This window comes from Pleurodeles waltl, chromosome 8 (genome assembly GCF_031143425.1).
Source record: "Pleurodeles waltl isolate 20211129_DDA chromosome 8, aPleWal1.hap1.20221129, whole genome shotgun sequence".
In the NCBI taxonomy this organism is placed as follows: domain Eukaryota; kingdom Metazoa; phylum Chordata; class Amphibia; order Caudata; family Salamandridae; genus Pleurodeles; species Pleurodeles waltl.
This window is the reverse complement of record NC_090447.1, coordinates 662,592,003-662,606,231: the sequence shown is the minus strand read 5'-3', so window position 1 is coordinate 662,606,231 and position 14,229 is coordinate 662,592,003. Positions and strand designations below refer to the sequence as shown.

At 41.6% G+C, this 14,229-nt stretch overlaps 1 protein-coding gene across 4 annotated transcripts in view; it reads left to right on the top strand.

Moving 5' to 3' along the window:
- DMD (dystrophin) overlaps nt 1-14,229 on the top strand; it is a 6,960,831-nt gene that overhangs the window by 894,471 nt on the left and 6,052,131 nt on the right. The gene's annotated exons all lie outside the window — the stretch shown is intronic.

The window sequence follows — 14,229 nt, the reverse complement described above, 5'->3', positions numbered from 1 at the left end:
AATGACCCTGTACAACACTATAGAATTAAAGTTATACTGATGACTAATACATAGATAAAATGTTGATACATCTATTTACGCATTAGGATGAGGGTAGACAATTGTGAATAAATGTAAGAGGATTATAAATGTAGCCAAATATCCATGTTAAAAGGGTTTCTATAAAAACAAATCATAATTGGTAGAAAGGTTCCTATGGCCATCAGAAGGAAATCCATTCATTGAACAATGAATACATACCAGTTTAATTCCTTTAAAAAACTAACCAAGTACATTAATTCCAAGAAGTTCCATGTTATTGTCTCAGAATTGAGAGTGCTTTGCCTGCCAAAGCATGCTTCTTGCATCATAGTAAAGATATGTTTTCTGTGATTCTGACCTCTTTTATGTTTTGGCTGATGAGATGGACCTATTTGCCTCCAGAATACAGGAGTTAGTCACATGTAAGTTGTTATATAGCACTGAAAATGTATCTCTTGTCTGGTAGCTATGACAAACATCTTCTGCTGTTTCAGAATTGGAGTGATGTGCTCTTATGTTGTCACACAAGCCCTCCATGTTAAATAATTCAGAAAGAGAAGCAAATGATTACCTTAAAGGTACTATCATGTGTCTATTGTAGCAGGATGGCCTTGGCATTTTTTGTCCTTTCTTCTGTGCCAGGTACGGATGTATGTCAACTGTTGTTATGTTGGAAATTCCAAATAAAGACTTGTTCAACTTATACTGACTTGTTTGCTCAGTGCCATAAGGCTCTAAAGGACCTGCTTAATGTGCTCATTATAGACTGCAAAAAAAACAAAAAAGTCTCAAAAGCATGCCAAAGTTACACTTATCAGGCCTGCAATGAAAGGGCATTTGGTGCCCGCCAAACTAAATATGCCATGGTTTGAAATGACTGACATGCCTAATAAAAACCCCACCTTACCCCATTTGAATCACGTTTTCTAGAAAATAAAATGTAGCATTGATGCTTAAAAGACAACTAACTATCGCTTAGGAAGAAAACACTACAAGAGTGCTTGCTGCAAACTACAGTGTTGCCCTTGTTCTACTATCATCTGTGTGATGCCTAGTGCTGGTATTTGAGAGAGCAGGGATGTTGCACTTGCTGTAAGGTGGCAGGTAATTGTCTGTTGTGTGAGAGGGCTGTGCTCATCCAGTGTAAAGCATTGTCTAGTCTTAAACAGTGATATTCTAGGTAGCAGTTTTACCACCTGTCTGTGGCATATTACTCACCTATACGAGAGGGGTGAGATTCTCCTTTGTGTCCTGTTATCTTTAAGCACTGCAATGGTGTTTGGGGGAGCTCTATTAAAATATGTCTTTGGCTTACATATGTCTTTTGTGTGAGAGGATGAGCTGCTCTTATCACCTTTGAGAAGTCCTGCAATTGTGTTTGTGGTAACAAATGTAGCATCTGTAAATGGTACCTATAAATACTACCTGAACATCTATGTGATAGGGATGAGGTGTTCATACATCTCTCTGAATGCTAAGTGGTGATGGGTGTGTGACGTCATTCGGTGGGTGCATGTGGGTCTGGTATGCTAGATTGCTGAGTGTAGGATGTGCTCAAGAGTGCCCATGCTCCTGGTTGGTGAGCTGTATGAATGAGTTCTTCAGTAGTCATATTGGCATTTGTTCTTTCAGTAGGAGTTGTTGCTCAGCCCCACCTGGCTTGTAGATAGTCGAGTCTGTGGATTGTGTGTGTGTTTGTGGGTTTGTTACACATCTCTGCATTAGGTTATCATTATGGTCTACCTTACATTGTTCCAGCTCCACCATATTTGCAGAATCGCCCTCTTCTCCCCGTCCTTGGAGTATTTCCACTTAACCTGCTTCAGGACCTATGCCCACTAGTTCTGCTGCTTACTTCTCCACTTTATGATTCAGTTTCCTTACTCCTACATAGAATATTTACATCATTTGAATGCATTAGTAAAAATGTGATTAATATTATACATCTAGGGCTGTGTCACATAAAGTAAGCAATAGGAGTGCTAAGTTGGGATACAGTCTCTGCCACAGTTTTAGGTTGCCTGATCTCTTAGGAAGTCAAGGAGCTGAAGTAGCACCATTTTACCACCTTAGAATGGTAAATGGTTGCTTGCCACAGTAACTTTCATGGTATTTAATGCTTTTTACTGGACTTATAGCATATCTAAAATAAACTTCTGACCTTATAGCCATATAATTCAAACATAATACAACAGTCAGAAGAGAATGCAATTCAGCAACTGTAGCATAGCATAACAAAATCACATTGCAATAATGCAGTACTAAAGCTCAGCAAGACAACAAGCAGAACATATCACCACCACAACAAAATGCCACACAAGTGTGCACAAATATTGTTGTCACACATTACCCCCTCCCGAATCCCATTTTAATAACAAAGTAGTAAAAGATGTTTGGAGCGAGCACTAACTTAACGTACCATAAAAGACCTGAAATAGCATCAGTCAAAAATGTTTTCTGATCCAAACTCTAATCAATAAATTCAATATTCCCAAACAAATGTTTACGGTATTTTCAGTTGGTACACTGAAATTGTAATCATTTGAAATGCAGCAGAAAAGCTAAATTATATCAATCTTGTCAAGTAAACCAGTATTATAAGTCAAGGTATTAACAAATGGATTCAGAATGTAATTAGAACAACTACAGAATATATCTAAGAATAGTTTGTATGAATTGTGCCATTGATCACAAGCAATACCAATAGCTATTTGGAATCATATCCAAGCAAAATTACTCCCTTAATCAATTTAATCCTTTCAATTTTAAATGACTATTGTAAGGTGATTTTTTAAAATATTGTCAGAAATAAAAATAGAAGTGATCAGTGTAGTGTGATAAAGAAGTGTCGGCTAGGATTTACCCTAGCCAAATTGGAATCCAAAGATCAATGTACAAAAAATTGTTGAAAAACACATTTTAATATGGAGGACACAACATTTTCCAGTGCAGAAAACCTTGATTTGTGTGTAATAAACATCTAGCCCATTAACCCCTTCCCTGCCAGGCCTTTTCTCCTCCTGTGCCGAGCCTTTTTTTGGCTATATGTGGCAGTTCGCGCTTAGGCCCTCATAACGTTATCTCCACATAAGCTACCCATGCCAAGTTTGCGTCCTTTTTGTCCAACATCCTAGGGATTCTAGAGGTACCCAGACTTTGTGGGTTCTCCTGAAGGAGACCAAGAAATCAGCCAAAAATACAGTGAACATTTATTTTTATTTTTTATGGAAAAAAGGGCTGCAGAAGAAGGCTTGTGTTTTTTTTCCACTGAAAATGGCATCAACAAAGGGTTTGCGGTGGTAAAATCAGAATCTTCCCAGCTTTCAGGAACAGGCAGACTTGAATTAGAAAACCCCATTTTTCAACACAATTTTGACATTTTACTGGGACATACCCCATTTTTACTATATTTTGTGCTTTCAGCATCCTTCCAGTTAGTGACAGAAATGGGTGAGAAACCAATGCTGGATCCCAGAAAGCTAAACATTTCTGAAAATTAGACACAATTCTGAATTCAGAAAGGGGTCATTTGTGTAGATCCTACAATTGTTTCCTACAGAAAAATAACAGCTGAAATAAAAGAATATTGAAATTGAGGTAAAAAAACAGCCATTTTTCTCCATGTTTTACTCGTAACATTTTCCTGCAATGACAGATTTTTGAAAGCACTATACCGTTACTTCTGCTGGACGGGGATATATAGGTCTTGTAGGTTCATCAAGAACCCTAGGTACCCAGAGCCAATAAATGAGCTGCACCATGCAATGGGTTTTCATTCTATACCGGGTATACAGCAATTAATTTGCTGAAATATAAAAAGTGAAAAATAGGTATCAAGAAAACTTAGTATTTCCAAAATGGGCACAAGATAAGGTGTTGAGAAGCAGTGGTTATTTGCACATCTCTGAATTCCGGGGTGCCCATACTAGCATGTGAATTACACAGCATTTCTCAAATAGATGTCTTTTTTACACACTGTCTTACATTCGGAAGGAAACAATGTAGAGAAAGACAAGGTGCAATAACATTTGTTTTGCTATTCTGTGTTCCCCCAAGTCTCCCGATACAAATGGTACCTCACTTGAATGGGTAGGCCTAGCGCCCGCAACAGAAAATGCCCCAAAACACAACGTGGACACATCACATCTTCACAAAGAAAACAGAGCTGTTTTTGCAAAGTGCCTAGCTGTGGATTTTGGTCTCTAGCTCAGCCGGCACCTAGGGAAATCTAGCAAACCTGTGCAGTTTTGAAAAACAAACACATAGGGGAATACAAGATGGGGTGACTTGTGGGGCTCTGACCAAGTTCTGTTACCCAGAATCCTTTGCACACCTCAAGATTTGGCCAAACAAAACCTTTTTCCTCTCATTTTGGGGACAGAAAGATCTGGAATTTGAGAGGAGCCACAAATGTCCTTCCACCCAGCGTTCCCCAAAGTTTCCTGATAAAAATTGTACCTCACTTTTGTGGGTAGGCCTAGCGCCCGCGACAGGAAATGCCCCAAAACATAACGTGGACATATCACATTTTCACAATGAAAACAGAGCTGTTTTTTGCAAAGTGCCTAGCCGTGGATGTTGCCCTCTAGCTCAGCTGGCACATAGGGAAACCTAGGAAACCTTCGAGGTTTTGAAAACTAGACACCTAGGGGAATCCAAGATGCGGTGACTTGTGGGGCTCTGACCAGGTTTTGTTACCCAGAATCCTTTGCAATCCTCAAAAATTGGCCAAAAAAACACTTTTTCCTCTCATTTTGGTAACAGAAAGTTCTGGAATCAGAGAGGAGCCACAAATTTCCTCCCACCCAGCGCTCCCCCAAGTTTCCTGATAAAAATGGTACCTCACCTGTATGGATAGGCCTACTGTCCTCCAAAGGAAATGCCCTAAAACATTATCTGACACATCGAAATGATCAAATACAAAACTACCTGTTTTTGCGGGGGCACCTGTGTTTTTGGTCCTGGTCTCAGCAGCCATCTAGGGAAACATAACAAACCCAGACATTCCTGAAAACTAGACACCCAAGGGAGTCCAGGGAGGTGTGGCTTAAATGACTTAAATGGATCCCCCAATGTTTTCGTACCCAGAACCTTCAGCAAACCTCAAATTTAGCTAACAAATCACATTTTCCCACATTTCCGTGTGGGATCACTGCAGTGGGACAAATTTCATACCACCCATCATTCCCCTCAGTCTCCTGGTTAAAATTATACCTCATTTGTGTAGGTGGGCCAAGTGCTTGTGACAGGGATGAGCCAAAAACATGTCGAAATTGAGGGGGAACCAAATCGGGTCCAAAAGGGCAGTTTGAAAAAAAACATTTTTAGACTGACAAATGCAGCAGAATTTTTATCGGTATAGATGAGACAATGCTGGGTGGTAGGAATTTTGTGGATTCCTGCAGATTCCGGAAGGTTCCATCACAAAAATGTAGGAAAAATGTGTGATTTCCAGCAAAGTTGAAGGTTTGCAGAGCATTGTGGGTAAGAAAATGGTGCAGGGTGCATGTGAAGTACACCACCCTGGATTCACCCAGATGTTTAGTTTTCAGATGTGTCTAGGTCTTGTGGATTTTTCTACATGGTAGCGTCCCAAAGTCCATAAAGTGCAGTCCTCACCATTCCAAGTGGGAGGATTTTAAGGGGAAACATCCTTTATTACGACGTTTTATTTACGAAAGTCGTGGTTAACGAAAAGCACAACAACGCTTTTTTTAACCACGATTCCGTTATTTTGTGCCTTAACTACGTATGTTTTGAACAACAAACATGCGTGGTTAAGGTACAAAGAAGGGAGTTGGCGAAGGAGGACGACGCAGGTGACAAGGGGTCGACTAAGGTAAGTAGGGGGTTTTAGGTTTTGGGGAGGGGGTGGGGGGTCAGGGGGTTTTAGGTGTTGGGAAGGGGATGGGGCATTTTTGGTTTTGGGGAGGGGGTGGGGGGTCAGGGGGTTTTAGGTATTGGGTGGGGTTCGGGGGTGGGGCGTTTTTGGTTTTGGGGAGGGGGTGGGGGTCAGGGGGTTTTAGGTTTTGGGGTGGGGTTGGGGGGGTGGGGCGTTTTGGGGAGGGGGTGGGGGGTCAGGGGGTTTTAGGTTTTAGGGTGGGGTTGGGGGGGTGGGACGTTTTTGGTTTTGGGGAGGGGGTGGGGGTTAGGGGGTTTTAGGTTTTGAAGCGGGGTTGGGGGGGGTGGGGGGTTTTGGTTTTGGGGAGGGGGTGGGGGGTCAGGGGGTTTTAGGTTTTGGGGTGGGGTTGGGGGTGGGGCGTTTTAGGTTTTGGGGAGGGGGTGGGGGTTTGGGGGTTTTAGGTTTTGGGGTGGGGTTGGGGGGTGGGGCGTTTTTGGTTTTGGGGAGGGGGTGGGGGGTCAGGGGGCTTTAGGTTTTGGGGTGGGGTTGGGGGTGGGGTGTTCTTGGTTTTGGGGAGGGGGTGGGGGTCAGGGGGTTTTAGGTTTTGGGGTGGGGTTGGGGGGTGGGGTGAGGGATGTAGGGTGAATGGTGCCTATTAGTAATGCTTTTATCAGGAATGCCTGTGCAACGAAATATCGTTGTTAAGGCATTCGTGGTAAAATCATTAGTAGTAAGAACGAGGTTGGTGTTCTGACCTCGTTGTTAAGGCACTAGTTGTTTTGAAAGTTGGTGTTCCGTCGTACAACCGATTTTAAGAGTTAGCCAAGCTCTCATGGCCCAAATGTAAAACCAAAACTCAAAATAATCAAATGTCTTCTTGCTTGCTGTAGGAAAAGATGTTTTAGTGTGCGGGGGAGAGCTGAAAGACTGTTACCACCTTCAGTTGGGGAGGGGGCATAACCAGGCCCACACAGGTTGGTGGCCACCACCCCACTATTTTTTTTTTTTTATTAGAAGTGGACTTTCTGCCCCCGGGTGTCGATCAGGGGTAATTGCCCCATCTGCCCACTGGTGGGCAAAACAACTTTGGCCCCATTTATTTGGGGTGAGGGTATGGCCACACCCCCACCCTCTTATTGTGGAAAAAAAAACTTCTCTGGTCTCTGGTGGGCTTTCTGCCTCCCCTTGGGGCAGATGGGCCTTCCAAACATAGGCCAATGTGCCCCCAAGTGGGGCAGATATGGCCAAAGGTAATGTGCCCCCATGGGGAGCGACCCTTACCCAAGGGGCTGTCCCCTTAAAGAAAATAAACACATACACACACACCAATCCCTGGTGCCTAAGTTGTTTCTGCCCCCAAGGGGGCAGATCAGCCTAATAGAAACACGACGATCTGCCCCCAAGGGAAGCAGATATGGGCAAAAATAAATTTGCCCCTCAAGGTAGCGACCCTTGCCTAAGGGGTCGCTCCTCTTGTGTGAAATTGGCGCAAAAAAAAATCCCCAGTGCATAGTAGTTTTTGCCCCCCATAGGGGCAGATCGGCCTAATTGAAATATGCTGATTTGTCCCCATGGGGAGCAGAATTGGCCTAAAATAAATTCCCCCCCACCAGGGGAGCAACCCTTGCCTAAGGGGTGGCTCCCCTTGAGTGAAATTGGTGCAAAAAAAAATCCCCGGTGCCCCGTGGTTTCTGCCCCCCTTGGGGGCAGATTGGCCTAACAAAAATCAGCTGATCTGCCCCCAAGGGGGGCAGAAATGGTCTAGATTCAATTCCCCCCCCCAGGGGAGCGACCCTTGCCTAAGGGGATGCTCACCGTGAGTGAAACGGCGCGGAAAAAAATCCCCGGTGCCTTGTGGTTTCTGCCCACCCTTGGGGGCAAATTGGCCTAACAAAAATCGGCCGATCTGCCCCCATGGGGGCCTGAAATGGTCTAGATATAATTTGCCCCCCAGGAGAGCGACCCCTGTCTAAGGGGTCGTTCCCCACATCTCAAAAATAAAAAAACAAAAAATTAATCCCTGGCACCTAGAGGTTTCTGCCCCCCCGGGGGCAGATCAGCCTAATAACAATAGGCCGATCTGCCCCATGGGGAGCAACCCTTGCCCAAGGGGTCGCTCCCCTTATGCCAATTCCATTTTTACTCGAAATCCCTGTTGTTTAGTGGGCATTTCAGAAGCGGGATCGCTTCACGATCTGGCTTCTGAAATGCCTCTGAGAGACTTCAAAGGGAAGGAAATTCCTTTCCTTCCCTTTGAAGCCTCTCAGGCCCGCATCACATGACCAGAAGGAGAAATGCTGAGCATTTCTCTTCCAATCATGCTGGAAGCTGATCTTCCAGCGCAATGGGGAAGTGGCCTCTGATGAGGTCAGTGCGCAAATGCGTGCTGACGTCATCAGACATCACTGGGGAAGTCGGGGTGTCGGGGGAGAAGGGAAATGCCTTCCCCTTCCATCCCTGCCTTGGAGAGGTGGGAGGGTAGCCCATGGAGGGAGCGCTAGCACTCCCTCCGAGCTCCAGGCCAAGGACGTAATGGTTACGTCCTCGGCACAGGAGCACTGTGCTGGTGACATAACCATTACGTCCCCGGCACAGAAGGGGTAAGTAATTCTTTCAATAGGAGTACATATGTTTTCGTAAAGTAAAATATACTGCTACTTACACCTGAAACTATACATGAAAATAACTTGAATGCACTTCTATCTGCTTTAACCTCCCTAAAACACATTAGGGAAAGGAGAAAAGCAGCACATCTAAGCTGGTGGGGCAAACAAATGGGATGTGATTTCCAAAAGTATTGTGCCTTGTAAGCATGCTACAACAAATCAATAGATACAAGCAGGTTGTTTACTGCAATGAAGAAATAGAATACTGCATTGAATGGAAAGGTAAAAAATAATCATTTGAAACTGTAATATTCACACATCTTTTGAAAGTTTGATAATAAGTAAACATGTGAGAGTTTTGACTGCCTGCACTTTCTCAAGCTTTGTTTTAATTTCAGTTGTATCATTTTATTGCACGTTTGCTGTACTCGGGTCTGTTAAGCTAGCTCTGAAACTTACACTTAGATAATATACTGATCATTTTCCCTCCCAGTGCAGCCTATACAGCCTGACTGTACTTGGACTGCTTTTGTGTTAGACTCCACCAAACACAGGGAAATATCGACTTATGAACAAGAACCCTATTGTATTGTATGAATATAGAGCAGTAGAAATGCTGGTTACCAAACTCTGTTGAATCTGGATGATATATTGAAATATGGATCAGGATATGTTTGTGCCCCCTCATAAAAGAACAATGTTCCCCTGGAAGTCATTCAACCATGCTTTTAACAAATAAGCAAGGATTTCAAACTCTCCCAATAGTTGAGACCCCTGTACATATTGCAAATATAGTCTGCATTATCTATACTAGTTGGCTCACCATTATGCACTTGCAGTGTTCCGTCACTTGAAGCATTTGCTTTTTTGTTGCACTGTCTTATGGATAAATGATATGAGAATATCATAAAACTATATGTTGTTGGTAAACTTGTGTGGATTATATTTGATGCAGATTCGGGCAAGGCTGTCAACAGTTTCAGGTCTTTGCTTATGTGTTAAACGCATGGTTGAATGATTAGTATTGAAACATTGGTCCTTTATGACTATGTTACCCATGTTCCTTGGAATACTAGTTCACCGTGTTCTACATGAATCCCTGTTTACATTGAGCATCTTAGAACGTGACATTCAAATAGACTGCTCAGCTACAGAATATCTTCTTAAGTGGGATAAAGACATTCATCCCACCACATTGCCACAGTTAAAGCCTCAGGTTTTCCTAGCTGCTATTGTGTGCTGTTGTGGGATGCCCATTTTCCACCTCTGCATTAGACAACTTGCTTTATAAAAGAAGCCTTTTGGTTATACCCCCAACATTGCAACAATGCTAAAATCCTTGCTGCTTTTTTCATCCCTACTGGCTATCTTTGGCTTCTTGCCTATGAAAATCATCTTTTGAATTAGTCTGAAAATGAAATCCTGATTGGTCTATAACTCATATTTCAAACGCCTTGCATTAGTGAACTTTTCACTTTGTCTTACAACTGAGTTTTTCTTTGGAGACTGGTTATTTTTGTTTTTCTTTTTCTTACCCATTATTTATTTAAATAAATATTCTATTTTACTATCTCAATCAGAAACCTTTTACTTACCATAAAGGTAAAAAATGGAGGTTTCCATAGTATAGAGAAATATTGGGTTAGATCTTGAATAATTTCACTAGGATATGAATATAATCGGCTGAGACAAAACACATATACTTAATTATAGCAAAAAATAAATGTCATATCCATGTAAAGCACATATGTGCATCAACATGGATCAACTGTCATGTACTTTGAGTTAAACATGTAGGTAGCATGAATATTGGCAGTAGGGATTCCTGGATAAGAGACTTGGAAGGCAGCTCACGGTGGCCGAGGTGTGAATAGAAGGTTTTAATTGGCAGACCGTAGGGTCCAAGTCAGTGTGTAATATCATATGGTGTTGGAGAAGTAGTCAGAGCCAGAAACTTTTTCTGCTTTGAATAAAACTGTTAGTGTATTGTGTGTGGTCCTGTTCTTGGGTGCGAGGCAGCTGGTTTTGTGGCAATAGATTGAGGCAAGGTATGCCTGGGAAAATTACACAAGGCAGGGTTTATAAAGTTGTCAGATGAAGCATAGGAGTAATTTGGGAGACCTAGTGCAAGATTATTACAGTACTCCAATCTCCTAAAAACGAATTTTTCAACAGTGTTTGGCATAGTTGAGAATTCTGACTCTCCAGTATTTAAAAGTGTGCTGCAGTGGCTGTGTTGTAGATGAAGGCTTACATTTCATGGTTGTTATTAAGAGAACTCCAAGGTATGTCCCAAGGGACACATTTCAGAGAGTCAGAGAAAGAGAGGCTAGAGTTCATATAAGAGCTGGGTGCAGCAAAGGAGGAGTTGTAAGTGAGTGACCAAAGAGCCATCCTGTCTTATAGAGCAGTGAGACAGATTGAAATGTGTGACTGGAGATAGGGTGTATAAGTTGGAAAGAAAGACATTGATATTATCAGTAAAGAGGTGTATGGGTGGAATTAGAAGTAAAGTGAAGGGAGATAACTTTGAGTTAGGTGGCTTAGACTAAGAACATAAAGGGGCTTTTGTCCACTAGAAGAAGATTAGGTGTTGATGTCTTTGATTATAGAATAATGTTTTAAGATCAGAAGGAGAGATAAGAGACAAGTCAAGTTTGCACAATGCCGGAAATGCCTAGTTAACCTAGAAAGCAGTGTGTAAAAGGATGATTAACAATGTTGAAGAGGGTGGGGATGGAAGTATGATGTAGTTATGGACTATGGGTATGACGTTTGATATATATGAGAGTGTTGTTTCTGTGCAGTGGCCATTATTGAAAATTGATAGGGTTGAGTAGATTGAGGAAAACTTTTAAATGACAAAGACCAATCGATTCTGTATAAAAAATGGAGGTTGAGATATTGAACAAAAACTGGAAGGAGGAAAGGGCTCAGCCATAGCTATTTTTAAAGAGAGTTAGAACATGTGTAGATTTGACATATTTAGTGTTGTGTACAGTATGAGGGAGTAACTGAAAATAGAGGCCAGACAAAACACAGTACTGGAAATGAGGCTAGATGTTTGTTGGTTTAAAGACTAAGTTGATAAGATAATGCAAAGGACAATTTAGTTGTTTTGATTAAATAAAAATGTTTAGTTTGGAATGTTTTGACAAAGGATCTGATACAGAGTCTCTTGAATGGGATGCCCACTCACAAATGTGACCACTACCCTATCCACCTGATTTAATATTTTCTGTATGTTGTAATCGAGGTTGACAGGTCTTTTAATCCAGCAAGGGTTAAGGAATTGATTAAACATGACATCAATCACCATTTAATTTTCAGTGTAACCAACTTGGCTACACAATAAAAACCCAAATCATAAATAAAGTTAAAGGGCTTTATTATAAGGTTATACTCAGGTTAATGTAAACAATTCTCAAAAATAAGCTCTAAAGATACAAAATCATCAGAGGGTGACCAAAATGCCGAAAGAAGTTTAGGCAAATCAGAATAAGGCAAACTAGACACTCAGTCACTGCGATACAGAATAACAACAGCAAAATCTGATGTGCAGATAATAAGTGCTTTTCTAATCTTTTACACATTAGTGCAAATAAAAGTCATCTAACTACACTAACTAGGGCCCATGGGACTTTTCCCTATCTATAGGACATGAGGACAAAAGTTAAAGAACAAAAACAGGACAAAAATAATCTGTTAGAAAGGACATCTGGGCCAAAAAGAAACTAACTAAAGAAGGCAAAAAGTAAGCAAAAAGGGAAGGTGTCAGCATTTCAGAAGCTCACCCAAACGTCTTCTCACTGGGTCAGGTAAAAGTCTAAGTAGCTTTCAGCAAGCATTGGGAAAATGCGGGGCAGGGGAAAAGAAGTCTATACCTCTCCTCCATCTTCTGCCTAAAATAGATCAGTGAAAGTTCTAGTTAAAATGATTATTAGTGTATTGGTGATGCCCAAGAGTCAGGTGAACACATGGTTAAGTCTCCTCTCATTGCCTGACAAACTTAAAACATCTTCCTGCGTTCCAAAGACCCTTCTAGGAAGGTAGCCACTCTTGCTCTCCTGTACGAATTTGCAACATCATGAAAAGTGGCAGTCTTCACATTCTTGGTTTCTCTATGTACCTTCCCCAAGGTTGCTTTCTCAGGCTCTCTACAGATAAGACAATAACACATCTACTTCCAAACTAACATTTCATGTGAAAGCCATCTGCAATGAAAGGACACATTAGCAGAAATGAAAAACATTTTAAAACATTATGAAGAATTTCCAAGTAGGCCCAACACTGCTACATTAACACAGAATTATAATTGTATATTTAATTAATCTTACATTAAACATGTTGACTTTTCATTATAAAATGTTGGTTACATTCTTATTCAGGCTCCATTTTACAGTTAATGCAAAACAAAAAGAAAAATTAGTTCATATAAGTGACTATGATGGAGAACTACATTTCTCAACATTAGCCAACAGCTTTAATACACACGTTGTGAAAACCAATATTGTGGTAAAGGTAAATGTTGTCTATTAATATGAAGATGGTTGTAAACTCATAATCAATGGTTACATTTCAATTTATGTGGTTATACCCAGTGCTTAATTTGTGCTTGTTGTTTCCGGTGTGGAGCACCAGCACTTATTTTTGAGGGCCAGCGCTTATTCTTCTGCCTCAAGCATTTTCTGCGAGCAAAAGACAGATATGGAAAGATGGAGGAAGAGAAAAACGAAAAAGCGTCACAATGGGAGAAAGCAGAAAGCTGCAAGAGTGAGCTGAAGGGGCAGGGAGAGGCTGTAAATGGATTGAAGAGGTTCGAGATGGCTTCAGGATTGTGCAGCCTCAGTATTCTGTGCTGGCACATTTAATTGCAGCAGCCACTTGTTTAAGAAGAGGGCTTTGAGCACCAGCACGTTTTTATTTACAAATTAAGCACTGGTTATACCACACACATCTTTTCTCTAACAACACAGTGAATGCACCTCATTATTGACTTTGAATGCACCACTTTCACATTAGTTCATCAGTATTTGACACATTATAATTTCATTATTGTCACACATAGATCAACATTGTGACGTCAAAGGTGGTAGCCATTTCTCCACTGCACCACGCCATCTGAAATAATTATATTGTAATGCAGTGGATGGGAGATCCATCACATTTGTGACAAAGTATTCCCTTCTGCCAAACTCTAAATCTTGACGACCATATGAGAATATAGATGAATGAGAATGGGGCATGATGAGCATGGAAAAGGATGAAGCAGTAAGTAGTGTAGTGATGGTGTCAATAATAGCAGTGCTTTTTATGGAATGTGTCACATTTGCTGCTAAGGAGGTCATTGGTAAATGAGCATGGAGTTAAAAACTAGGTTGTCAATTTAATTTTCATGTTGTGTAGTGTGAGTCTGGAGTGAAGTAATAAGGGTTTTAAGGTATGAAGATTTGCTGCTGTCAAGGGAAGGGCAAGTGTTAAAGCCAGCAAATTCCAACCCCTAGACCAACATATAATAGGGTAGTGAAGATGTACCCCCACTAGATCCTGTTGAACGCCTTCTTGACATCTAGGGAGAGGGCAAGGGCTTATTCCTACAGGTCTTTTTCCAACCATAGGGTGTGGATGAGGGTGCAGAGGTGGTTCCTGGAAGAATGGCCAGGGATAAACCCACCTATGTATGGTGGATTAAGGGATGGAATCCCTTTTCAGAAGCGGGCTGCCAAAACACCATCAAAGATTTCGATATCTCCGTTAGGC